The following is a 27,413-nucleotide window of genomic DNA, read 5'->3' as shown; positions in this document are numbered from 1 at the left end:
GCGGTCGAATATAAAAAGTAGTATCCACTGCCACCAGCCAAAACTCAATTAGGGGGGACGGAGACGTGCCCCCTCGAACAACAGACCCCGGGGCAATCGAATTGCCCCGACCAGTACGTCCACAATATGATGGTTTGTACTGGTTTCTGTTCATAATTTGAGACTAGTAAAGCCAATGGTGACTTTACATGCCCTGGGAGACAGTAGTCAGTCCCAGGGTATGGAGTCTATGTTTGGGGGTCGCTACAACACCCCTGGGTTAAGGCGCAGAGGGTGATGTGTAACCCATATCAAAAACACATGAAACCCTATGGAGTAAAAGACCCCATAGCCCATAAAACACATGGAAAGACAAAGGAACACCTCAAATCATGTCTAAGAGTGGGAGTAAGAGAGTCTCACTCTTAGCAGGAGAAAAAAATAAACCCCAAAAATCCAGCAATGCTGCTGGGGGACTCACTAGGTTTGGGAAATTAGCCTTTACAGAGAATTCTCCCTAACATATATAAGTAGTCCAGTGCATTAACTGGGGACAACGGCAAAAGCTGACGCTCTCGATGGATAGCGGCAGTCTATGTGAGCTGAGTTTCGGCGGCACAAATCCACTGGAACGCACAGGCGTCTAAGACGACATTGGCACGTAGTGACCAGACCGTGGGGGCTGCCTTGCCTTTAGCATAATCATAACAAGCAACGACTGGGACACAACATCCATAGCAAGAGTGCTCGCCAGCGAGAGGGCCGCATGGATGATACGATCCCAGTGGGAAGAATCGAGCCACCCGGTGGCAGTGGAGTCTTTGGAGCTAATATTCGCCCTTGGACACACAGCGCATAACCCTCACCAAACCAGTTGCGAGAGTGGAGGGCCTGGAACCTGGGCTCCTCATACTCTGCATTTGCAAGTGGAGTTATGATATGGGTGGCGCTGTCAGTCCTGTTCAATGTTCTGAAGACCTATAAAGACTCAGAGGGCAGAACAGTTATAGTACAAGGTATGGTGGGAAGGTGGGAGCTTTGTATTGTTAACACGTACGCACCAAACCAGGGAACGGCGGACTACTTTTGGTCACTGTACCATCAACTGGCCAGGTATAGAGATGGCACGCTGATTATGGGGTGGTTACTTTAATTGCATTCTGAACCCTAAATTGGATAGATCTAATAAGTTGGCACACCCTGCCCGGGCGGCCAAAGTCTTGAATACAATACTGAGAGCATTTACCTTTGTCAAGACGTATGTCGAGCCTTACACCCACAAGCTCAGGGATACTCACACTACACCGCCCCAAACGATGTATACACCATATTGGATTATTTCTTTACTGCTGTGGAGACACTTTGAGAGTTCACAACGGCGGAATATAAAGCACGAGAACTGTCAGATCATGCTCCCTTATTGGTTGCATGGCAGTACTTACCTCCCCCTGCCAATCCCCTCTCGAGGGCATACATCCCAACTTGGAAAATGAGAAGTGAATCTATCAAAGACGTGATATTTAGGGAACGCTTAAGGGAGGGGGGTGAAAGACTATTTCAGAAATAATGTGTAGTTTAAGTTCGGTTGGCACACTGTGGGAAGCATTCAAAGTGGTGATTAGAGGGACAGCGATAGCTACAGCCAGGGGAACGCAAGCTACAATAGAGAGGGATTTGGTCAGAGCGGAGGCTAAACTAGAGGCTTTGGGCAACACAGACGGCAACACAGACGATACAACCACAGAGCTGGCCTGGGAAGAAGCCCGACTGCAGCAGGAATGTTTGGATCACTGGGTTAGTGTAACGCTCACCTGGTTCCCACGGGGGCGCTGGTCTAGTCTGGATTGCTGTGGCCTCTTCTAGCGTGATGCGCAGGACCCGGAACACCGATTGGACAGGACCTCCAAATCGTGCTTGCCTGGCCCGTAGGAATATCCTTCTGCAGATGAGAAAGGGGATTAACAGTCTGCCGAATAGTGTGCTAGCTCCCCCCTTTCCCCCTTCCCCCTTCGTTCCTCTCTAACTTCCTCCAAACCCCGGTTGAAGCTCACCTTATGGTTTGGAAGGATGAACTCTCCATCCTGCTTCTGGTGCAGGGGCGCGTGTTCGTCCAGTTACTTCACTGGTTTTCAGAATGGCGCTGGCAAAATCCACTTGACTTTCCTGAGCGATGCGCCGTAAGTATGAAAGTTCAAAGTTCAAGTGAGGCCCCCTTTATGTTGTCTTTCTAACCTGTGATCTGTCCTTTATTTCAAGTGCAGAATGAAGGCGATGCATCGAGAGGTTAAACTGCCGAGGTGAGTAGTGATGAGGGCGATCCCTCTAAATGTCCTGATCATTCCCCAGAAATGTCTCTTGTCCTTTCCCCATAGGGGCTGGGGTACGGTACCTGCCAACGGGGCGGCGCCGACCCGAAATGTGGAAGAAAAGCCGGTAAGTATTATGGCTGTTAATCAGGCTTTCCTTCTGTGTTCCTTCTGCTCACCTTTTGTTTCTTCCTCTCTCCCCTAGGTGCAGAGATGTGGCGTCCGATGCTGACAGCCGCGATGGAGCCAGGAGATGTCTCGAGGACAGGTGAGTGAAGCGTGGCGCTGCAGCGAGCAACGCAATGCTTTTAAATGGAAGTCTTTCTTCAAGGATGCTGGCGAGAAGATTCCGGATGCAGGTAAGAAGTTTGAAATAGTCCTTGGTTTTCACTTTTCTCTTCTCTTCCTTCCTTGCAGGTCTTCCAGGTTCGAGGCGGGCGTGGCTGGAGTCTAGGAGCAGGAGCAGACACGGTGAGCGTTAAGCTGCAGGAAGCAGAACAACGCGAAGCATGAGCTGCTGTCTGTGCGTGGCTTAAATAGCCTCCAAAGAAGTCCCAGGTATGTATCCTTCCCCAACTAGGTATGTATCCTTCCCTGGCCACGCCCGAGTGAAAAAATAGTCCCTATGAAAAAATAGTCCCTTTCAGGTCTCAGGGAGGCCTGAAGCGTGCAGCATGGTCTGCATCAGGTAAGTGCACAAAACACCTCCCTTTATGAGCCTGGCGCCTATGGCGCCAGGACTGATGTCCAACATGAGCCTGGCGCCAAAGGCGCCAGGACTGAGTCCAAAGAGCCCCTATAAGGGGCCGCTGGGCTTATACCCGAGGGCATGATGCCTGCTTCCGGTGGTTCTGGGCCTGGCCTGGTGCTCCGGGGGTAGGCATCATGACAGTTAGACTAGGCAATTTGAATTATAGTAAATACATAGAAAAGAAACATGCAGAAGGAGATAAGCCAGGACGTCTGTTGGCCTAGCTTAATAAGAGCGAGTTTAAGAGGGACTTGATACAGGAGGTTAAAGGGAGTAATAGAAATACCTACCTGATGCAGGAAGGTATAAATACATGTTTTTATGATTACTATAGGGAGCTATATGCAGAGATGTCGACAACGCAACAATCAGAGATTGACAAGGCGATGGAACAGATAAAGCTCCCCAACCTCGAGGCAGAGGCAGTGTGCAAGCTGGAGGCACCTATAACGGCAGAGGAAGTGGAATCCGCCATACAGGGGTTGCCTACTGGCAAAGCTCCAGGAGCAGATGGACCACCCAGTGAATTCTACTAAATATTCATGACAGATGTGGTAGCCCCATTGTTTGAAATGCTAAACGAAGCGCTGGAGAAAGGCATATTGCCAGCATCGCTAAGGGAATCTGTAAGTGTCCCAATGCTGAAGCCCAACAAGCCAGACGAAGACTGCGGTTCTTACAGACCCCTATCGTTGCTTAATCAAGACGGGAAGATACTTAACGCCCAATTGGCCAATAGACTCAAGCTGGAAATATCTAAGCTTACCCACCCACACCAGTCCGGATATCTCCCAAACAGAAATATCACATGTAATATTAGCAGGTTGCAACATATCATAGACTACACTCAAGACAGTACATTATCAATATGCGGTGGCTTCCCTAGATGCAGTTAAAGCATTCGATTTGGTCAGGTGGCCATGGCTGCTAGCAGCGTTGAAGGGCTTCGGTATGGGATCAACATACATCAAGTGGGGGCGGCTACTCTACTGTAGTCTGATTGCTAGGGTTAAGACCGGCGGGTGCATTTCAGATTGATGGCAGCAATGTAAAATAGGTTAGTAATGCAGATGCAGTTTAAAATGATGAGAACCAGTCACAAGTTCAATTCCCTAAAGTTTAGAAGTCCAAACCTGAGATTTATCGGGCTTAGAGCCCACATTTCACAGGTTCCAGCACAAGGTTTCTCACAGGTATGTGTTCTCTACAGGGATGCAATTGACTTGTGACAGTGATGCAGAATAGTTTCATACTACTACAAGCACCACAATTTACCAGAAGACAGGTAAGCTCTCCTATATTTTCCAGACCTAAGGCTAACCCAGGGGCAGGATACTTTACCAAGTTTGGACGACTAAAAGGTAATGAAGAGGGAGAGAGGAGACAAAGGGACTTGTTCCCAATGTTATCCTATGGAGGACAGGGGGGACAGGCACAGTTCTGCTTACTTACCCCACTCACTACGATTTTCCCCAGAGGTCACAATGAGTTGACAGGGGTCACTGGCAACACCGTCTTTTCCTCTTTCTTCCAGTCAGAGGCGCACAAGCTTACAAGTTCGAGGATTCTTCCGGTCGGGTGCAACTGCAAGATGCAATCCCTATCAGCAAACAAATGCAGTTTCCAACGATGCACACCTCTTCAGGACACTTCACAGAATGAAGGCAAGTTCCAGCGATGATCACAGTTTGCAGGAAACAAAAGGCATCCTCGCAGTCACAGAAGCTGCTCCAGGACAGGTTCCGTTGAAGATAGGAAACTGGAATTTCAGGGAGAGGACTTGTGGCACAAGCTGGCAACCAAAGTTCCAGGCTTGAATGCGAAACGGCGACACCACTGGTGGGGTAGCCACGAGGAAGATGGTCAGTCCACCGGACAGTCCAAGGATAGTACTGAAAGATGCAAGGGCTAGTCCGCGAGAAGGCATTGAAACTAGCTATCCATCAATCCAAGGGCTGAAGCACAGAGATCAGGAAGAAGAGCAAGGCTCCACCGGGCCAGTTATTGGTGGCGATGCTGGTCCACTGCAAAAGTCGCAAATGAGACTGACGGGCTACTCTTCTTCAAAGGATTCTTGGCTCCAACATAGATCTCAAGAATGGCTGCAGGAGCTGGAAGCAAGTCCAAGCCCACCAATGCTAAGGATCGGCACCATTCAAACAGCCAGTAGTTGTCCAATCAGGGCAGTTGTCCTGCCCATTAGCAGTCTTTCTGGCACCAGTGATGTGGACTGGGACTAGACAGTCCAAGTCCCCTTCCTGGTGTGCACACACATAAACACAGGCGCACACGCACGCACAGTAGCAGCTTTCACAGGCAAGTAGATGACCTTATAAGGACTTTCCTGACTAGAGTAGGCAGGAAGAAGTCCAAACTACAATATTGCCAAAGAACAAGCAAAAATCACATGGCACAGCCATGTTAGGGCACTGGCCACGTTTAGTACCCATACGTGGTAAATGCAAATATGCACATCAAAAACAATGCAAACACAGTAAAATTGTAACTGCTGACACTAGCTTATCTATAGGCATATATAAAAGTAATCAATAAACCCACGTGTAAAAAGCTATGGTGATATAAATCTATCCCCCTTGTTCTGTCAAGTAAGGTACTGTGTGCAATGTAAACTTACAAGAATGTAAAATGGAAACAAAGTTTCCCAGTACCGATAGTCCTGAGGACCGGTCAGTTTCCTCATAACAAATGATCAAAGGTCATGAGCGGTCCCCTTCATAACGTCAGGACAGGATCAAAAACAGAGGAAAATGAAGGGGGTTCCATAGGGAACTATGGTGGAAAAGTTGCAAAAAGAAAATCTTTCTCAACACCCTCCATCATGCATCTTGACTTCGTTCCATTCCTCCTGCTCACTCTTTTCCTCCCCTTCCCTCATTTGCTTCTCTCATAGCCTTCAGCCTTCCCATCTTCCTCATTCTCCAGCCTCCCCCATCTTCCTCCTTCCCCCAGCACCCACCAAATAAGACGCCCCAATGCTCATAGGATCTGAAACCTCATCTACCCCTTTGCCTACCGCACAACACCTGCTCCTCTCCCCCACCTCCCATCACTCTTTCACCAGGCCTCTGGAACGCACAATCCCTCTGCAACGAGTCTTCCTACATCACTGGCTATTTCGACTCTTACACCCCTCAACTTTCACTTCTTGCCATCACAGAAAACTGGATCCCCCCCATATGATTCCGCTATACTAAAAGCTCCCCACAGTGACTCCAGACCTGTTGGGAACGGCTGAGGTGTGGGGTTCCTGATCAATAAGGTCCTCAAAACTTCCCCTATACCATCAACATTTCATCTTTTGAACATGCCAATATTCAACCTCTTCCACCTACTCCTCTCACTGGTCTGGCTCTCTATTGACCCCCTGGTTCTCTCACCTCCTTCTTCCCCGATCTAATCCTTCCCTCTGACACTCTTCCTATTGGCATCCCCATTGTTTTGCTTTGGGAACTTTAGCCTTCCAAAGCCCAGCCAACTGCCTTGAACATAAATACCTTCTATGTGACCACCCTCTTTACTCTCTCGACTACTAACCTATCAACTATGATGGGAACTCCTTTGACCTCCTCTTTTTCTCAAATTCACTCGCATTCCCAGATCTCTCCACTGACCCCTCTCCATCTGATCACTCCATTGTTAACTCTTGGTCTCTCCGCCTTCTACTCCACATCACCCCTCTTGGTCCCTCCACCTTCTACTCCACATCACCCCTCTTGGTCCCTCCACATCACCCCTCTTCAATGAACAAGAGAAAATTAAGGTAGGGCTCTCTTGTCTCTTACTTGATCGTTTGAGTACCTCTCTCGGGACTCTTTCCCCTTTCATACCTCTTCCATTGCCCATGGTTTCTTTGACTTTCAGTATGCACTTATGACTCAATTTGACCAACACTATCCTTCTCACACATTCACACCTTCGCACACCCCACCCCCTACCCCACCCCTTCAGCCCTGGATCGCCTCTGAAATGCAGACCCACAAAACAAACATGCACCGTGACCTACGGCGTGGGTGTGTCAAAAACCTGGTGTGGATGTTGTCTTTCAGGTACCTGGTCTCGGGAGCGATATGCCTGCACAGTCTTGTCAAGAGAGCTGGTTCATCGTGTGTGCAGTTTGTCTACAAAGCTTATGAAGTAAGAAGACCCAACCCCTTTTCTCCCAGAGGATGATAATAATAATAATATCATTATTATTATTAATTTAGCATTTATATAGCACTACGAACCCTCAGGTATCTGAGCGCTGCTTATTATTATCCACGGTTTGTGGTGCTCATTTATCGACCTCAGAAGGATGAAAGGCTGAGTTTGGCCTTGCGGGGATTTGAACCTGCATCAGCAGGCTCTACACAGATTTTAAAGAGAGCTCTCTACTCACCATGCTATGGGACCGGCTAAGGGTACTCGGAAAGGGCAGGAGCTGGTTCCTCCACACCAAAGGGTCACCTCCCAAGAATGCATGTGGCATAGAAGCAGTGAAGACACTGAGCCGGGAGGTGGATGATATGAAGAAACTGTACCCAAAGGAAGCCAAAAGTGCGGACCAAGATAGTTGTACAGAGCAGGACAGCAAGAACATAGGGCCCATGAGGGGCAGCAAAGGAACGGGCAAAAACACTGGGTGGAGGAGGACGAGGACGGAACCAGCAGAAATACAAATGGCAATAACAGAGCAGAAAGGCCAATGCTGGATAAGGCCAGCAAGAGAGAACCAGCAGCAATGACACAGAATAGGGAAAACAAAGCCAAGAGGAAGAAGAAAAAATGGTAAGGGGGGTCGGCAGCAAATAGCACGGACAAGGAAGATACTGGTCAGGATACCAACAAAGGAGCATTAAGATGCACCGAGGAGCAGCGGCATCTGCTACTTATAGAACTCCCGTTGTTAAGGCGGCACGCCTTGGCGGTCTTATGTGTAGCCAATCCAGGAAGGGCCAGAGTGTCCTTGATGTCCGCCGAGGCTACCGGAGTCCATGTGCCCAGGAGAATACAGCACTGTGCTTAAAGGCCAGACGACACCACTGTGGATACGCGCGTCAGCCTCTCCAAGGTAAGTGAGGGCAGCAGTGCATAACAGGGTGCAAATTACGGACGCCTAGCCTACAAAAATTCCCTTGCTGCCCTAACCTCTGCCAAATCCTCCTACTTCACAAACCTGATCTCCTCCCTTTGCACCCCCCATCCAAACTTTCATCTACTATCCAATCTTTGCTCACACCTCTCAAGCCAATATCCATTGCCAACCCCCTTTCTGCTAATGACTTTACTCACTATTTTTCCAATAAAATCTCCCAAATATGTGACTTTCAAAGCCCTCCACTCTTTCCCTCCCCAACCCCACTTCCGTCAATCACCTCTCCCTGCTAACTCGTTCACGCTTGGTTACTTCTCACCAAACTGTCTCTTATTAAATTAGCATCCATCCACACCATCTTGCACTCTGATCAACCCTGTTGCCCCCCAAATGGTCAAAGACTTGGTCTCAATCACTTGCCCTCATCTCTTTGAGCTCTAGAACCTCTGTGTCTCCCCATTCGGCTCTTCCCTGACTCCTTCAAATCTGCAACTGTCTTACCCGACTGAAGAAACCGTCTGCTGTCCCAAACATCTCAGCAAACACCCATTTTCTCTCCTTCCCCATTATTCAAAAGTCCTTGAGCGGGTGGTCTTCGACCAGATCACCAAGTACCTGGAGGATCATGGCCCTGGAGATCCACTTCAATCTAACTTACGTAGTAAATACTCCACCAAGACTGCACTCATGCATGCCTCCAACTTTCTAATACTCACCACTCCAAACTCTCTTCTATACTCTTCCTTTAGGACCTTTCTGCCATTTTTGACACGGTCGACTATTGCTCTCTCCTCCTCTTGCCCCAGGACCATGGGTTTTGCAAATCTACTCTTCGCTGGATCGCCTCCTATTGAGAAGGTCGATCCTTTCAAATCTCTTGGAAATCGCAAACCTCTGACCCTCACCCCTCTCTGCATCACCCAAGTATTAGTCCTTGGACCTCTACTCTTCACTGTACCCCTGCCCTAGAAGGACTAGCACCTTTTTGCTAATGACACTAAAATATTTTTCTATTTTGCCCCTCCTTCAACTAACCATCTCGGACCAGATTACGAATGATCTCAATGCAAACAATCTCACTGCAATTCGTCATTGGATGGCTCTCCACTGTCTTATATGCTGAACTCTTCAATAATAGAAGTAATTTTTCTCCCAGCTTCCAATGCCATGCTTGCCCTTCCCCATCTCCTTCCCGTCTGACCTTTTTGCTCCCTCACCCCAAGGTTCATAATCATGGGGTCCTCTTAGATAGTTACCTACAACTGCAACAATCATCACTACCACTGCTTCTGCTGATCGTATTAACCTCCTCAACATTCTGAAAATCTGTACTTTTCTTACTAACCACTCTACAAAAAATAATCTCAACTACTGCGCACAGCAAACTGGACTACTGCTCAAGCCTACTCTTTAGCCTTCCTCTGTACTCCTTCCTCCCACTTGACAAAGTTCTCAACTTTGCTACTCGCACTCTCTACAACCTACTCAGATGCTGTCCCACTTGTACCTGCTGACAACATGCTGGTTGGATCTCCATGCACAACCGCTCTCTTTTCAAGTTCCTTCAACTAGCCTACAAATCTATAAATGGTCTTGCTCCTCAGTACCTGTTGGACTGTTTCTCAGTATTTATTATTTATTTATCAACATTTATAAAGCGTGCAACAGCCCGAAGGCATCGTGGCGCTGTTACAAGACAGCATGCTTATGTACATAAAAAAACATTCTTAGGTACATAATGAAGACAAGAGGCAGGGAGGAGGAAGGGGTAAGAGGTAGGAAGCGAACAGGGCAGGGTAGGCTGCGTTAGTTGAATAGTGTAGTTTTTAGCAATTCCCCAAAGGCTGGGAGTGAGGTCTCTGCTCAGAGTATGTTGGGTAGGGCATTCCATAGTTTAGGTGCTATGTGGTGGAAACCAATCCCCCCTGCTTTGGCTCTTTTGATAGGGGAGATGCACAATTGGTTGGAATGGCATACGTGTGGAGGTGGCCCTGACGATTATCTCTGATAGGTATGGCGCAGCTGGCAGTACTAGGCACTTGTGTGTTAAGATGAGCGTCTTAAAGGTGATCTGTTCCTTAACGGGGGCCCAGTGAGCAGTTAGTCTACCCTGTGCAATGTGGTCTCTTTTAGGAATGTTTAGTGCTGCTCTAACAGGGCATTACAATAATCTAATTTAACTCAGATGGTGGCTCTAGCTATGGAAAGGTAGTTCTGTTTGGATTGGACGGTTTTTACTGCATTTATTAGCTTGGTTGTGTGAGCAGAGGCAGAAGCAATGGCGCTAACCGGTCGTGTCATGGACAGAGTGGAGTCTAGGTAGACCCCTAGTGTCTTTACTGAGGAGGAGACAGGGATGATGGAGTTATCGATGGTGAAGTTACAGTAATGTTTGTCAAGTTTAGATAAGAGTTTCTTTGGGGACAATAAGGATAATCTCGGTTCTATCTCCATTGAGACATAGCCCATTTGCTGCCATCCAGGATTGGATGGTGGGGTAAATCCGATGGAGGGCTGCAGCGTCTTGGTTATAGGAGCCAGAGAGAGGAAGGAGTACCAGCGTATCATCGGCATTGTTTGTATATGCTATGCCGAGGGTGTCCCATTTGTCAAAGAGCAGCTTTGTGAACAAGTTTTAGAGAGTAGGAGCAGTGCATGAGCACTGAGGGAATCTGCAATGGATGATGGTAGGAGCTGCACTCTCCTGGTTTGAGAAAACCTTCATGGCTCTTCCTTCTATGAAAGATGTGATCTGCCAGGAGGCTTCTTTGGAGAATTGTGCTGCATGAGTGAGATGTGAGGTGAGAATCTTGTGATCCACGAGATCAAAGGCGGCAGAGAGGTGCAAAAGTTGGAGAGCTGGCTTAGTTTTTTCCAGCATTTCTGTTATTTGGTTTTTAAGATCTAGAAGGGCAGTTTCTGTGCCATGGCCTTTGCAGAATCCCGATTGTCGTTTACCGAGGATGGAGTTCGATTCGAGGAAGTGTTGAATTCGATTGTGGGCCGCTTTATCCAGGATTTTTAGGAGAAACGGGACAGTGGTGATGGGTCTGTAGTTATTAGGGGAGGTGGAATCTAGGGAAGGTTTTTTTAGTAGAGGGCACACCCATGCTGCTTTGAGGCTGGATGGGACAGTACCTGTGGAAAATGAAGCATTGATGAACGCTGTTGGGAGTGGAGCAAGGGTGTCAGCACAATCTTTAATGAGGTTAGGAGGACAAATGTCTCCCTTACACATAGATGGGTTAAGATGTTGGAGGAGGTCGAGGACTTCGGATTCGGTGACGTCTCGGAAGGAAAAGAGCAGGTCATTGGGGATTGTAGGTAGGGAGGCTAGGCAGAGGCGGCTGGTCATGTTTAGGTAGGGCTTTAAATTGCACCTGGATTTCTTTTTTCTTGGAGTAGTTATATTTTGCTGAACAAGGCTGCTTGTATACTAGAGCACCATGCTTCATCTTTGATAATCTTGTCAGGGCTAGTGGAAGGGTGATTAGGTCTCTGAAGATGGCAAACATTTCCTTGGACTGAGAATTGGCCTTAGAAATCCGTGAGTTGAATAAGTTAGACTTGGCTTTGATGATCGCTTTTTTATACTGCGAGGATAACCTTTTGAAATATTCCTTAGTGGAATCACTAGGTTTGGATAGCCATTTGGTTAATGCGTCACGTTTACTGGTATGTAGGGCTTGCAGTTCCTCTGTGAACCATGAGTTAGTGTGCATTGATTTTCTTCTTTTTTGCATTCGATCAGGGCTATGACGTTGATTGCTTTAGTAAGGGCTTCAGCGTAGATATCTGCTAGTGTACCAGGGTCACTAGAGAACGCAGGCTTGAATTCTGGGACTTCCAGAAAAGGGCAGAGGTTGTCATTAGTTAATTTTTTAGAGCTTCTAACCTGAGCTGGTGGAGCATAGGGGAGAGCTTTAGTAGTTGTGGCAGTAGGGATGGTAAATTGTCTGTCCACCGGTAAGCAGAGTTGAAGCCGACAGTGGTGGAGCAGTTGTGGTCCGCCACCCAGGTCGAGGGTGCTACCTTTGTAGCGAGTCGTGCTAATGACTTTTTGTAGGAACCCCATGTCTTTGAGTTCCTTGGCTAGGGCTAGGCTGGTTCATCTTTAGGATCATTTAGGCCTAGATTGAGGTCGCCAAGGAGAATGGTTTTGGTGGAGCGCTTAAGGTTATCACCTAATAGATGGAGGAGATGTCCTTTAAAGTCTAAGGCTAGTTCTGGGGGCCAATAAATGAGATGTAGATTTATGGTGCAGTTAGGGGACATGGACAGTTTGGCGGAGATAATGTCAGCATTACCTTCGCAAAGGAGTTTTCATGGCCTGATGGAGAGTGCATCTTTCGTTATAAGGACTACTCCTCCTCCTTTCATCAGCTGTCTGTCTTGTCGGAGGATGGAGTATCCAGGTGGGAGGGCTAGTGAGATGGCAGGACTGGACACCTTGTGGAGCCAAGTCTCCGTAATGGCAAATAAATCTAAATCATGGATAGTGAGGATGTCCTGGATCTCCATAACATGGCCGTGGAGAGAGCGTGTATTTATGAGTGCACATTTGAGAGGGGTGGAGTAATGGTCTTCTTGGTAGGGTGAATGGAAGGAAAAGCTGTAGAGTGAGGGTAAGAGGTATCAAAAGGGGAGGGCGAGTTTACTGTCTTTGTGGTGTGAGTTTTGAGCGACTGGCGGGGGTTAGTAAGGATGGCGGAGAACCATTGGTCCACTGGTATACTCACCATCTCGTTCCCTCCGTTCCATCTTTTGTACTCAACTGCACTGTTGTATACCATCCCTATGCCTCCTCTCGCTACCACTCTGTCTCCCTACTCGCCCCACTCCAATGGAACCCATTGCCCATTGTTAGGACAGTTTATCTGAAGTCCAACAAAGGGCTTAGTAAAACCATTCAACTGAGGCAGTACAAGACTCCACTCTTAGTATAAGGCTGTACCACCTGAGTTCATGGTAGCGTAGACCGGGCAGCCAGGCTCGTTTTAGGAGGGAGAGAGGGCTGCAGAATCAGTACAAATGAAATTGTAACACAAATGGCCCAAAGAAACACTGAAACACAATGTACTGTAAAAATAAGGATTTATTTAAATACAAATAGGCCCAGATAAATCTAGGGGTCATTAAGTACTATCACACATTATATGTAATCACAATTATAAAAACACAACAATATGCTTGCAGGTACACAGACCAAAGCATAAACCTTATCTGGAACACCTAACAGTAGTTCTAGGGAAGTCAAACCTTTTTTATATACATTCAGTATAGGTCACACCTATTCTTGGGGAGTAAAAACCAATGGTTACTTTCGGATTACATTCAGTACTTCCAAGGCAGTAGACCCTACAAGTTGTACCGTGACGCTCAGCAACACATCACATCACATAATGCGTCAACTGGACCGCATACGTTTTGTGAATAGTGCAACACTTATTCTAGGTACAGTAAAAACCTATAACTACTTTTGTGATAACACACAGTTATACTAGGGGAGTAAAACCTAAGGATGTAATATTCAATTACAGGTGCTTTTGAGTCAATTACAGGTGCTTTTGAGATCAGTGCAATACAGATTGAGATAAGCAGTAACTCTGGTAACTTATTTGTGGATGGCACACAGCTAACTCAAGGTAAGTAAAACCCATATACTTTTGCAATCCCCCAATGAAGTCCAAGTTAGAGCTTTCCCAGCAATACAAGTTAAACCTATGTACCACCTACGAGGGACAGTTAGAACCAGATTATGTCTGTCTACAACAGCGCAGGGAAAGCAAAACCCAATGTTACACTTTACTGAATGACTCAAAGTTATTCTGGGTAGGTAAGACCTAATGCAGACTTATTCTGGACAGGCTAACAGCAAGTCAGGGGAAGCAAGACCCAGTTGGGGGACACTCATACAATTATCCTAACAGGAATAATCTGGTGAAACCAACACATTACTTTTGGGAAGTGGCACAACCAAACCACAGGTGAGTAATATACCTTCACATCTAGTTTCTATTAGAATGGTGAAACGGTTTCTAAGGAAAGAAAGATGTTAAGCATACTTTTGAGAATAGTGCATCACACATCTAAGGTAAGTAAGAACTTTTGTAACTGTACAGTTACCAACCAACTCTTTACAAGTAAGTAACTTTTAAACACTTATTCTCTTTTCTAGGTAAAAGGCCCAATCCTTAAAAAGTATTTCCCTTATTCTTGGAGCATGAGTGTTCTCAGTGGCAGAAGGGGGGTCACTAGGATTTAGTGTCCAACAGACAATGTGAGGATAGGTTCTTAAGTAGCAAAGGTCAGAGTTCCTCCAGAAGACTGGGCAAACAGGTAAGTATTTTACTTTAGAGTTAGAAGAGGGTCCAGGGGCGTCACAGAAGACACCCTAGACAGATTCTAGCAGTGGGACTGGGTGCACTGGATGAGAGGCCTCCCCATCACAGAAAACACCCCACAGCTACACAGAAATGCTAAGAGACTTAAGGTAAGTACATACCCAAGCCAACACAGTACCTCAGCATTCAAGAAGATTTTTCAGCAGGACGACTTCAGGATCTGCAGCCAAAAACCCAGTCAGTGGATTCCTTGTTGTGGTGACTCAAAACAGGACCTTGGAAGGGACTTGCAGCAGGGATCAACGGAAAAGGTTCTAAGCAAGGTTTTCCTTGCGGCTGGATGCAGTTCTGTGGATTTGGCACATTTTTCGGGAGCACAGAAGAAGACGAAATATTGCGGTCGAATTCTTGTTGCTACAAAAGTCCAGCACTCTGGTGAGGGGACTTTCCGGACTCGATTTGTGTCTCTGGAGATACACCAGGAAGCCCATGAAGTTTCTGCGAGATTCGGAAGACTGTGCACCGCACAATGGCTCAAGGTCCCAGGATAATGCGCTATTGCAACCACGCAAAGTCGCAGCAAAGCGTGGGATGGCTCAAAATGCAGGTCTTGAGTCTAGTGGGTCACACCAGGCTCTAGGTCAGGGTCGTCGTTTTCAGAGTCCCCAGGTCTATTGGAAGGAAGGGCTACAGCAGGCTCCAGTTACACAGCAGGCTCTCTGGTCGCTGGAAATCGTTTCAGCCGCTTTTCCTTCATCATCCTCTTCGGCCTCGTTTCCAGTGGTCGACTACTCTTCAGCCTCCAGGTTCGCAGTATTTAACAGGAACTACAGCACAACTTCTGCATTCTCTCCCTGCATTTTACAAGGGGTGGTCTGGTTGTCCACTCAGGACAGCCAGCCCCCCACTGGAATTGGCCCCCATTCAGGCAAGGAGGAAGACAAAGGGCTGCAGAGTTTTGGACCCTCTCGGAGCACGTCCCAAATGAGTCCCAGAAATGTCAGAATCAGCGTAGGGAGCAGCTGTGACTTCTTGAGGTTGAGCGAGAAGCCCAGGTAGTGCAGTGTGTTCGTAAGGGCATGGGAAGAGTGGTGAACCGCTTCCGGAGATGAAGCCCTGGCGAGCCAGTCGTTGAAGTATGGGTAGATGTGGAGGCCCTGCACTCTGAGGAGGGCCGCTACAGCGTTCGCGTCTGGTAAAGACCCTGGGGGCCGAGTTGAGGCCAAACGGGAGGACTATGTATTGGAAATGGTAGCCCATGATCCTGAACCGTAGGAAAGAACAATGGGGCTGCCAAATCGGGACGTATAGGTACGCGTCCTTCAGGTCCAGGGAGCACATCCAGTCTCCCTTGTCCAATGTCTCCGCTATAAAAGCTGGCGTAACCATCTTGAATTTTTGCAGGGGTAAGGAGAGGTTGAGGGTGGAATCGTCCAGCACAACTCTCAGGCCCGCCGGGTTCTTCTTCTGAATGGCAAAAATCCTGGAGTAGAAGACAAAGCCTCGCTGGGAGGCTGGAACTTCCTTTACTGGCTAGCTCTCTACGAGCGCCCGGATCTGCGCCAAAAGAGTTGCTGTCCCAACCTGTGCGAGTGGAGGGGAGGAGGGAGGAGAGGCTGGCATAGGAAGGCAGTACCCTGTGGATACTACGGAAAGGATCCAGGGATCTGCAAAATTCTGGTGCCAGAATTGTGCATGGAGAGCAAGCCTGCCCCCAAACCGGAGACTGAGGATCCTAGAAGCCGCGGAACTCTACATATGTACGACCCTTCTCCGAGCGTTGCTGAGATTGGGTGTACGATTTGGGCGTGGTATTTGTAAGACTGGATAAAGACTTCGCTGTTTGTGAGCTGTTCTTTTTGTCCAGCTCTTCGTCCGTAGAGGAGTGGAAGAGGTCCCCCCCCCACCCCTCCTCGAACGGTAGATCTAGAATGCGCTCCTGGACATCAGGGTTAAATTTTGTTGCCCGGAGCCAGGCTGTTCTCCTCACGTCTATGGCAATGCAGATGGCACGGCCGGAGGTATCGATATGCGCCACTGTGGATTTCATGGGGTCATGTGCCATGAGATTAGCTTCCACTAGCCCTGCCTTAAAGCGTGATTGGCATTGGGTGGGAAGTTCCGGGAGGAAGTCTGCCATTTACCGCCATAACCATTGGTTGGCGGCCGCCAGCATGGCATGTGCGTTGGCCTGACGCAGGTGCAAGGAGGCATTGGAGTAGATCTTCTTGCCATACGCTTCCAAGATCTTCTCCTCCTTGCCTACCAGTGCCGCAGAGGAGGCGGCGGAAGACGACTGAGGGTTAGGGTAAAGTGATGCCGCAGGGATCACCGAGGAGTGTAGCTGAGGATGGGTCGAGAGCAAGAGTGTATCCCCCTCCATCTGCCTGTACTTGCCGTCCAGGCGTCGGTTGACCGGCTGGACTGAGTGGGGCTTCAGCCAACGCTTCTTGGCCAGGAAGACAACATCGGTTTGCAGTGGAATCCCTGTGTTGGCAGAGGGGCGCCTTGTGAGGACTTCAGCCAGAACCCCCTGTGCTGGCTGTTCGACCTCCGGTTGGGGTAGGCCCATGTACTTCACCAGGCCAGCAAAACGTTCATGGAAGGCCCTGGCTGAGGATGGCGTGTCCAGGGCCTCCTCCTAGTCTGTATCCTGCGGATCTGGAGGATCTTGTGGAGGGGGAGGGGTAGATGGCGCCAGAGGCTGGGGTACAGGGACCGCAGCCGGAGGCGGAGGAGGCGGAATTGGCTGTGGAGCCGGAGGAGGCGACTGCACTGGGCTCTGGGGGCCCGATGAAGGCATCTGTGGTGCCTCTAGCATGGTGGGGAGGACTTCCCTGACTGCGTCCTTGATGATAACCCCCATCTGAGGAGACCTCATGAGGCTGAGAAACTTCTCGAAGACAACCTCCTCACTGTCCCAAGAGGTGGCAGGGGGTACCGACAGGGTAGTGGGGGTCTGCTGGAGCCGCTGCGCACCCTGTCCATATGAACGCACAGGAAAGTTGCCCTGCTCAAATGAAGGGTAGATTGTAGGCCATGTACCTGCTTGAGGCCAGTCCCACCTTGACACTCGTTCTTCGCCAAATTCGTGGAATGGCGTCGGTCGGGTGCCCCTTTCTGGCGTGGCGGTTATTTTGTAGAGCTGCCTGCCATGTGCCTGCGACGTGTTGCCCAGCCCGCTATTGCGTGTGGATCACCCTGCTTCTCGGGTCTCGGCCCGGTAGGTGTGGCACCCTCGACCAGGGGGTCGGTAGAGCTGCGTTTAGATGCCCCCTCAGACATATTGCCGGTATTAGTGCATAGCCCCTCAGATGTATTGCCGGTGTTAGGGCGTAGCCCCTCGGCCATTGTACCGGTAAAAGGGCATAGCCCCTCTGGTGTAGACCCGGTACAAGAACCTTCCGGTCCCTCAACACTGCGTCTGGGAGGATCCGAGGACCCCTCGACCTAAAGGCCGGTAGCTGTAGCAGCCTCTGTGCACGTGCCGGTAGAAGGACCTGGTCTGTCTCTTCCGTGCAGGAGAGTCCCTGGGAAGGAGTCTCCCTTGCGGGGTGCGCTGGAAAATATCGGCCGTACCTTGGACCTGGTTCGATGCTTCACGAAGTTCTTGAGATACTCTGGAGGTGAGCTCCTTCCACCTCCACCTGTCTAGTCTGTTTTTCAGCGCCTTCGAGGACAGCGAGTCACACGCCCATCATGATTGCCAACCGTGGTCTGGGCCAAGGCAACGTAGGGAGAGGGAATGGGGGTCTGAAGTTAGGAAGAACCCTTTGCAGGATGGACACCTGCTGAACCCTGTAGAAGTCGGCATGCGCCGGGGAGGAGCATGCCGCCTGAGGACCGAGTACCTGAATGATGGAAAAGACAAAAAAGACAAAAAGCAGAAGTATCCGTGCGTGGAATTATATGGCTGAAGCCAAACCCAGGAGCGCTGTTGAATTTGACCTGTTCCTGTCGACGCGGAAAAGGGGACTGAGGTGTGGCGCCGGAGGGCGGAGTCAGGGCAGCACATGCTCCTTGGGCCCTGCGCGCCTCTAAATTTAAAGGGGAAGAAGGTTTTTTCCTGGTGAAAAAGGTTCCGTCTCCCGTCCTTTGGAAGGGACGCCGATACAGTATGGGGGAAAAGGGTACGGGACGTAAGAGTCCTATAGGTTCACTCCAGTACAATTACACATAGTACTAAAGAACTTATCCCAGTGCTGAGCACCAATTTGTTTTGATGGATTTCCAAAATCAACCATGGGGGGTGGATTTTGGGAGGCCACCATATTATGGCGAACAGGGAGGCACCGAGATGTTAGCCAAAACAAATCAAGGTAAGAGAGCAGAGCCGCAAGGCTTAATCTCAGGAGAGCTGGTAGAGTGGTCTAGGGTCACAAGGAGTCCACAACGAACAACACCAATAATTCAAGTTAGACAAGTAGTAGAAAAATATACAATCATTTATTAGGCCTTCAAAACACACACTAAGCAAGTAAACCCTCTAGTCCAATGTTGTCACACACTTTTCTATAAAACATATATATACATTCACCCTTAGTATAAGAAAGAAAACATATGATTCAATAACCAGAGAAAAAACAGGTAAGTACTTACTTATATTTTTGAAGTGTTTATACTGAATTTCTGCATGTAAGTGTTCTGGTAACTAAACTAACTCCATCCCAGCCACTAGGATAGGCCTAGGAAGGGATCATTGACCAGGCCTGCACGAAAGTCAGGAAGAGTAGTTTAGGCACAAGCCCTTATGCCCATGTAGGCCTATGGAGAAAAAGGGGGAAAAAACAGGTGTGTAATTTACCCCCATACTCTGATTCCTCCAGAGTCCACTGGTGAGGTTCCAGAATCCAATTAGGACAGCGTTCTGTGCTTGGCCCTGTCGAGGAAGGCCCAGGGGTCGTGGGTGCAGAGGTCACTTTTTGGTGCAGAGTTTAGTTTGTCGGTCACAGTGCTTAGAAAGCGGTTCCAGACACCCAAATGAAGAAAAGATTAAGACTTCTGCAGTGCAGGCAACCTCAGGACACCTAGCATGCAAAGACGACGAATTGCAATGGAAGTCACCACGGTCAGGCTCTGACAGACGATCTTCCAGTGACGAACAAAGGAGCAAGTCCTGCATGGCTTCCATTGATGCAAGAAGGCTGAAAATGCAGGAGCAGGCATTTTGTTGTACAAGCTGAAGATCTGCCAAGGACACTCAGAATGGGGACAGCTGCAGCAAGGTAGCCCAGGAGAGAGCTGGTCTGTCCATGCTTTGATCCAGGGACACCTCTGTAGGCACTGATCCTTGAGATGCAGTAGTTAGCAGTTGTTCCCACAGGGACAAGGGTCTTGTTAAGATCAGGCAAAGGAGAAGGGCTTCACTGGAGTTGGTGCTGGTGCGCCCCAGTGGTAGTCAACGGGTTGCTCTTCGTGGAGGACTTGGCTCCAACAATGATCTCAAGATAGCAGTCGGAGTACTCCTTTTATCCAAGATCTGGTCTGGACGCTCACCAAGGTCCACCAATGGTAAGGATCTACCCCATTCAAACAGGAAATGGCTATCCAACCATGGATAGCCACTGGTCACTGCATCGCCTCAGCAACAGACATTCAAAGACCTGGATATGTACTGGGACAAGACAGTCCCAGCCCACACATCCAGACTCGCACGCAAACCACTCCTTTGCCCGGAAAGCAGCAGCTTTCCCTGGGAAAGGGCATTACATATGTTGCATTTCCTGATCTGAGAAGGCAGGAAGAAGGCCGAAGAAGACTATGGCCTAAAGGATAATGAAAAGACTTGTGGCACGGCAATCTAAGGGTGCTAGCCACCACCTTAAGTAGCCTTTTGAGGTAAATGCAAAAGTGCTCAAGGAAATGGTTCCAACACAGTAGCAAAATAGCCACTGCCACCAGCTCATCCTAGACACATCGTAAAAGTAACCAAAAAGCCATTACAGAAAAAGATATAAGAATACACAGTATTCTAAGTCCACATCACTTTAAAAGTGAAGTGTACAATTGTAACAATACAAGAAAGTCACAAAAAGAGACACAGTCCCTCAGTACTGATAGCCTTATGGACTAATCAGGTCACCCATAAGAGTGAGCAAAGTGACAGGGGAAGTAAAGGGGAAGCATTACTGACCTCCATAAAGTCAGACAGGAGTTTTAACAATACAAAGTGAGGGTGTCCCATAGACAGCTATGGAGGAAGCAGCAAAAAGATAGTCTTTCCCCAACAAGCACCGGTCCAGGGGTCAAAGCAGGGATGATAGTCTTCCTGAGATCAAGCAGAGGGGCAGGGCTTCACTGCAGTTGGTGCTGGTCAGTTCCAGCGGTTGGCCTTCATTTTAGCGATCTTGGTTCAAATGATGATCTTTGGAATTGCTCCAGGAGTCAGACTTTTATCAAAGGTTTGGACTAGAATCTCCAATGGTAAGGATCTACACCATTCACTGTCAGTGGCTATCCAATCATATACATCCACTGGCCACACAATCTGACCAGCAACAGACATTCAATCACCAAGATGAGGACTGAAACAGACAGTCCCAGCTCCCACAGCAGACCACACCCACACACAGGCAGACAGACACACACACACCCACCCCCTTAGCCGACGCAAACAGCAGCTTTCCACAGGAAATGGCATTCCATATAAAGAAATTCCATCCTTGGGAAGACAGGAAGAATACCAAAGAACGAAATGATAAAAGGGCAGGCAAATATCTTATGGCAGTCATCTTACAGTGCTAGTCACTCTTAGTATTAATTTGCAGTAATTGCAAATGTGCACGAATAAAACGTTAAAAAACACGGTAGGAAAATATCCACTGCCACCAGCCCATCCTGGACACGTCATATTTGTGAACCAAATGTTACAAAAGAAAAAGGTAATAGAGGCATGCAAACTATCCTAACTGCACTTCACTTTAGGGTGATGTGTGCAGTTGTAAAAATACAAGAAAAAGAAATCCATAAAGGGAGACAGTCTCTAAAGACTGATGGTCTTATTGACTGAGCAGTCACCACATAACAATGAGCCCAAAGAAAGGGATGTAAAGCAGAAGGCCTTAAATACCTCCAAAAAAGAAAGGTCAGGAGTCAAACAAAGCAAAAATGAAGGGTATCTCAGAAGTCTATGGGAGGGAAGCAGCAAAAAGAAAATGTTTCCTAACAACTCACATATTATGTTTACTGTTTGTGAACATGCATTATTCAAAGTGATACTGTATCACCATGTATTTTCGTCCACCGTATAGAGGTGCTGGGGGGTTGACAATGACTGCAGTTAGCATTAACTGAGTCAGAGAAAGTGTAACAACTGTTAGGAATGGAACACTGTACACTGAAAAACAAAAGATAAGGGTGTGAAAAGCACCAAAATAGGAGGTTCTACTTTGTTCGGATTTTCACAGTGTTTCTTTTGTGGATTATTGGCTCAGAGTAAATGCATATGGGCTACTTGGCCACAGTTATTAGCATGTGCGTTACCCAAACCGTTACAAATCGTTGCGTTATTTTTACGTGCAATTTGCATGGATATTCACAATTGTCACCAAACTCTGTTCTAGACTGCTGCCAGAGGAATTCTGGCATGGAAGGAAGAAAGTAAAAAACTTGTTTTTGTGACTAATCCCCATACGTCATCACTTCTCCCTTAGGGGAGCCCCTTCACATTAGGGCAGGGAGATGATGCCGCTACCCGATAGTCCAACTGGGGGTGGTACTCAGTGGGTGGAGCTCATGGGGCGGGAAGCCCCCTATGGGATTAGTAACGACCTAGCGAGAAAGCAGTATCGCCATCGCCCTCCTTCCTCACCAACCCTCTCCAGTAGCATCCCTAATGTTCCTATATGTTTTTGTCTTAAATCTTCCTATCCACACTCCCTAACCAGATTTCCCTCTCTTATGCAATATTGCATAACTCATCCTGCAACAAGTACTGGCACGGGTATGAGTAGGGATGACTTTGTGACATCAGGACTTCCCACTAACTGTGACGAGGAAGATGTGCAGAGCCATGAGGAATCATCCTCAGAACCTTGAGGAATGTTCTAGTGTTCTATGAGATTCTATTGGGCAAGCAGTATTCAAAAGTGAAGAGGGAAATCAAAGGAGTCATCAGCCTTTCCTGGAGGAGCCGCTGGCCTGGGGACCGCTTGAACTGTCAACCAGAGGAAGGAGGTGCAGCACCAGGTTTTTCTAAGTTTACAACGGTAACCGCACATGGTCCGAGGAAGGAGCGACCAGCAGAGAAGATGACCAGCATGCCAAGCGAGTGGAGCCTGCAAGGAGCATGGTTAATACAGGACGCGCTTGCTGCTGGAAACCAAGGGCTACAGAGTGCCGGTAGCACACCAGAGCTGACAAGAAGACTGCAAGGGCCTGAAATAGAGGCATCAAGGTGCAGAGACCCCAAGGCCAAGGACCAGCCACCAGAAAAGACCCTCAAGGTACTGGAGTAAATCGGGAAGGCTGGCAGGGGCAAAGAGAAGCAGTGGGGAATCCTAACCCCCAGAAACAAACAAGGAAAGAAAGTGTGGAAAGGGGAAGGTCGTTTCCCAAACGATATAAAGCAAATAGAGTGGGTTTGGGAACTGCATCCACGTGAAGAGGGCACCAAGAGCCATCTTCCTTGTGACAGTACCTGATAATTTAGGGCGCTATGTCTGTCCCATTCCCAAAGAACCAAAATAAGGGTCTGGACCCACATATGAAATCGAGTTGCATCCTGGGGCTTCTTCCTCATGGCAGTACCTGGAAGGATAGTGCACCAGGATTGCCAGATTCTCCAAAAGGGCATCTACAGGTCTGGGACCCATTCCTGTTTCCTGTTCACTTTAAGTTGGGGCATGCAGAGCAAGACCTGGCAGGAAAGTAAACCAGCGTTTTGCTAGAGCACTGAGAAAAGCCAGGGAGGAGAGAGTCATTCCTCCTGGTGTTGTATTGAGAACATTGTGAAAGGCCAAGAGAAGGGAGGCATTCTCTTGGCAGTGCAAAAAGCTGAAAGAGAACCAGGGGAAGGGAATCATACCTTCTGGTGTGTTTATGGACATTGTGAAAAGCCCAGAGAAGGGAGGCATTATATTGGCAGTACAAGAAGCCAACTTGGAACTTTGTTTTTCCCCCAAATTGGAACTTTGCTTTGACCTATTTGGAAAGAGACAGCAACCTGGGAAAGGGAGACATTCCATCCGGGACCAGTTCTCTCACATATGGAACTGTGACTGTCCAGAAGAAGGGAGTCATTCTTCTGGACCAAGTGGACAGCAAACCCCTTTAGTCTAGTTGTATGTATAAGGGTTGAAAATAGGCTTTTGACACAGGACGGCAGAATCTATTTCTGGGAAATTCTGACAGACCCTTTAGTTTTGTTGATGCAGGAAAACCACTCTTAGACGTAGGTCAAGATATGGTTTTCTTTTCATTTTATCACTCAATATGAATTTCTGTCAACCACTATGCCACCACTGTGTCCGAGGCGTACCTTTGCACCCTTACACTTTGAAGAGATGAGCCTTTTACATTTTGAAGCTGCAACAGTCCAGAAACCACAAAAGGTAGAAACGAATGGGTTAAAGATGATATTCAGTAGTCCACAAAGCTCTTAGGAGCGCATTGCATAGTCCAAGTTCATGTGGATGCAGATCCCAGACCCACTGCAATTACCTTTGTGCATTACGTAGGCACACTTGACAGGAACTACAGTTCCCAGAGTGCTCACCTGTCGCCTTAAGGAAACGTCAGACGCTTCAGCGCCGGCGCTTCCGCGATGAAGCCGGTCTAAGCCGGTCCACGGCGTCCCACGGCACACGGCACGAAACTCTGCCAGATTTACTACCAGCAATCTTGGCATGGGGTTTATTAAACTTTGTCAACTGATGAACCAGGCCACCAAATTACAGCAAGTAGGGTTAGTCCAGGACTATATAAGCTCCAGACCAGATCCCCCCCATAGCCAGCTCAGCACCTAATGAATGCACACTACCAGCGCCAATTCACCAGACAAAACAAACCTTAGAAACTACCAAACCAAAAGTCCCAGAGCCAACCAAACTCAAAATTGCTCTACTAAACACCAGGTCACTGACCAAGCATGCTCAGGAGATCCATGATTACATCATAGACGATAAGCTGGACATCTTATGTCTAACTGAGACATGGCTACAGGAACCAATAGGTCCTACCATCGACACTGCAGTGCCAACCGACTACAACATATACTTCAAAAACAGAGAAACTGGAAAAGGTGGAGGAGTGGCAATAATTGCCAGACAAAACCTCAAATTCTTTGCTGCACCCATACAGTGTATTGGCTGCGAGATTATACACCTCAAACTAACACCCACTAATAATAAAAGTTTAAACATTATAGTTATTTACAGGCCACCATCCCTAAATTCAGAATTCAATGATGAAGTCATTACCATCCTAAACAATCTCACATCACCTAATACTGAGACTATTCTACTAGGCGACATTAACAGATGGAGGGTTAACCATAAAGACCCCGAGGCTATCAGTTTAGAGGAAGAACTAGAGAACTGTGCCTTCACAATAGTCAATAAAGGCCCCATGGCGGTCACAGGGAACCAACTCGACTGGATAATCAAAAACAAATCCGACATCACACTACTAGGAACCTACCCATGTATCTGGACAGATCATTACAAATTTGAAGTCTTACTTACCCTAAAACAAGAAATGGCTAAAACAAATAACTCACCCAAAACCGTACTTGATAGGAACTTGAAAAAAATCACTAGCACTACGCTATCAGAAGGAGTAAATGAAATTATGTCCAACACTACTGATGACGACTCATGTGAAAAAATAATACTAGCATACAACCTACACCTAAAAGCCATGCTAGACCTCCACGCCCCTTTGAAAAATGAAGTCAGGCCCAACATAAACCACCAAAAATGATTCAATTCCGAAGCCATTGAACTAAAGAAAAAGAAACAAAACTTAAAAAGGAAATGGGTAAAAGAACCCTCAGAAATAAATAAAACAAACTGGAAAAACGCTGATTGTAGATACAAAACCAAACTTGTAGAAATTAAGAAAGATCATTACAATTAACTTATTAGCAAGGCACCCAACTCTACCAGAAAACTCTTCCAAATCCTTAAAGCCACCGATAAACCTAAAGCACTCACGCCACCATTCCAACCAACCAAACTAGATTGTGAGAAAGTCCAATAGCCTTCCAACAAAATCATTAAGGCCAGACAAGCCATTATAACCTGCCAGAACAATAGCCTATTTACTCCAGAGACAGCAAGTAAAATCAAGCCTGAACCCATTATTCCTAAATTCCAATTCATACCAATAACACTTGATGAGATGAAGAAAACACTCTCTAACACAAGATGCACCTCATGCACAGAAAATGTGTTACCACCAAAACGTATACTTGGAAACATCGACATAGTCTCTCCCTTCCTTAGAAGAATGGTAAATGTGTCATCCAGGGATCAGACTGTACCCACACAAATCAAAACAGTCACGGTTACACCATTATCGAAGAAACCAGAACTAGACCAACAAGACCCTGCAAACCTTAGACCAATAACTAACTGCAACTTTTTGTTGAAAATACTGGATAAAGTTGCCACTGAACAACTCCAGAATTATGTGGACACAAACAACCTTCTGCACCCCCAACAATCGGGTTTTAGAACAGCCCACAGCACTGAATCGGCACTGTTAGATCTGCAGACCGAGAGGTTAGGTATACTGGACAGGAGCAAATCAGGCCTTCTGATTTTATTAGACCTCTCGGCAGCCTTCGATCTGCTTGATCACACGAAGCTCTGAGAGGCCTTAGAACTCTCAGGAAACTGCTCACAAGAAGCAACTGAGTGGATATCCTCATTCTTACAAGACAGACAGTCTAGGATAGTCTGGGGAAACCAGGCCTCTAAAACCAAACCAGTAGATTGTGGAGCTCTACAGGGAGCCAGTTTTTCGCCCTTGTTGTTCAACCTATATATGCGCTGTCTTTGCACCATGCTGACACAATTAGGCATATTCTTCACTAACTTCGCCGACACTAACTTCGCCGACAACGACACCCAATTGGTTTTCGAGCAGAGTGGCAACTACAAACAAGATAGCGATAAATTAACATCTATATACAATATCATCGAAGGCTGGATGAATGAAAACTGGATATGCCTTAATGGTACCAAAACGGAACTTATGATTTTTGGATCAGCACAAGCCAGAAAAAAACTTGACCCATCATACTCCTCCTTCAGTATTAAAAACGCCCAAATACCAATATCAGAAAAAGTGAAGACACTCACTAGGAGCGGAGGCCCATACAACTTACTTGAAAAGAAACTGCCAGTACTACCAAAAACTACTTTAAAAAATCAGACCCCTACTTAATCAGAAAAATAGTGCTACTATAGCCAGAGCTACTATACTCTCCAGACTTGACTATGGCAATTCCCTGCTCCTGGGAGCAAGTAGCAAATGCCTGAAACAGTGTCAGATGATACAAAACAATGCAATCAGGGGTATCACGGAAAATCAAGAAGGGCGCACATTACGAGTGACAGGAACGATCTGCACTGGTTGGCAGTAGAGGAGAGAATCGCATTCAAGTCCCTCACCATGGTCCATTGATGCCTATACGGTAAAGCCCCAGCATATCTAAAGGAACAATTCAATTGGCATGAACCAATCAGAAAACTTAGATCAGCTAATAAAGGCCTGCTCCAAACTATTCCAGCTAAAAAGCAGAACGGCCTTGGCATAGCCTTCTCGAGCAGAAGCATCCTTAAATGGAAGGAACTACCTGCGACACTGAAATTGGAACCAAACTATATAAAATTCAGAAAGAAACTAAAGACGCTGCTATTCAAATAAGCACCCAACCAGACCACAAATTCAAGCACATCACAAAACTGACTCATATTTGTGTTTTGTTGTCA

The 27,413-nt window shown here is 47.5% G+C and overlaps 1 protein-coding gene across 3 annotated transcripts in view; it reads right to left on the bottom strand.

The window, feature by feature from the left end:
• Positions 1–27,413, bottom strand: part of ELMOD3 (ELMO domain containing 3) — a 635,597-nt gene that overhangs the window by 215,412 nt on the left and 392,772 nt on the right. The window lies entirely within an intron of this gene.

This window comes from Ambystoma mexicanum, chromosome 10, assembly GCF_040938575.1.
Source record: "Ambystoma mexicanum isolate Mex_15411 chromosome 10, UKY_AmexF1_1, whole genome shotgun sequence".
Taxonomy (NCBI): domain Eukaryota; kingdom Metazoa; phylum Chordata; class Amphibia; order Caudata; family Ambystomatidae; genus Ambystoma; species Ambystoma mexicanum.
The sequence above is the reverse complement of the archived record's forward strand: the minus strand, read 5'-3'. Positions and strand labels throughout refer to the sequence as shown.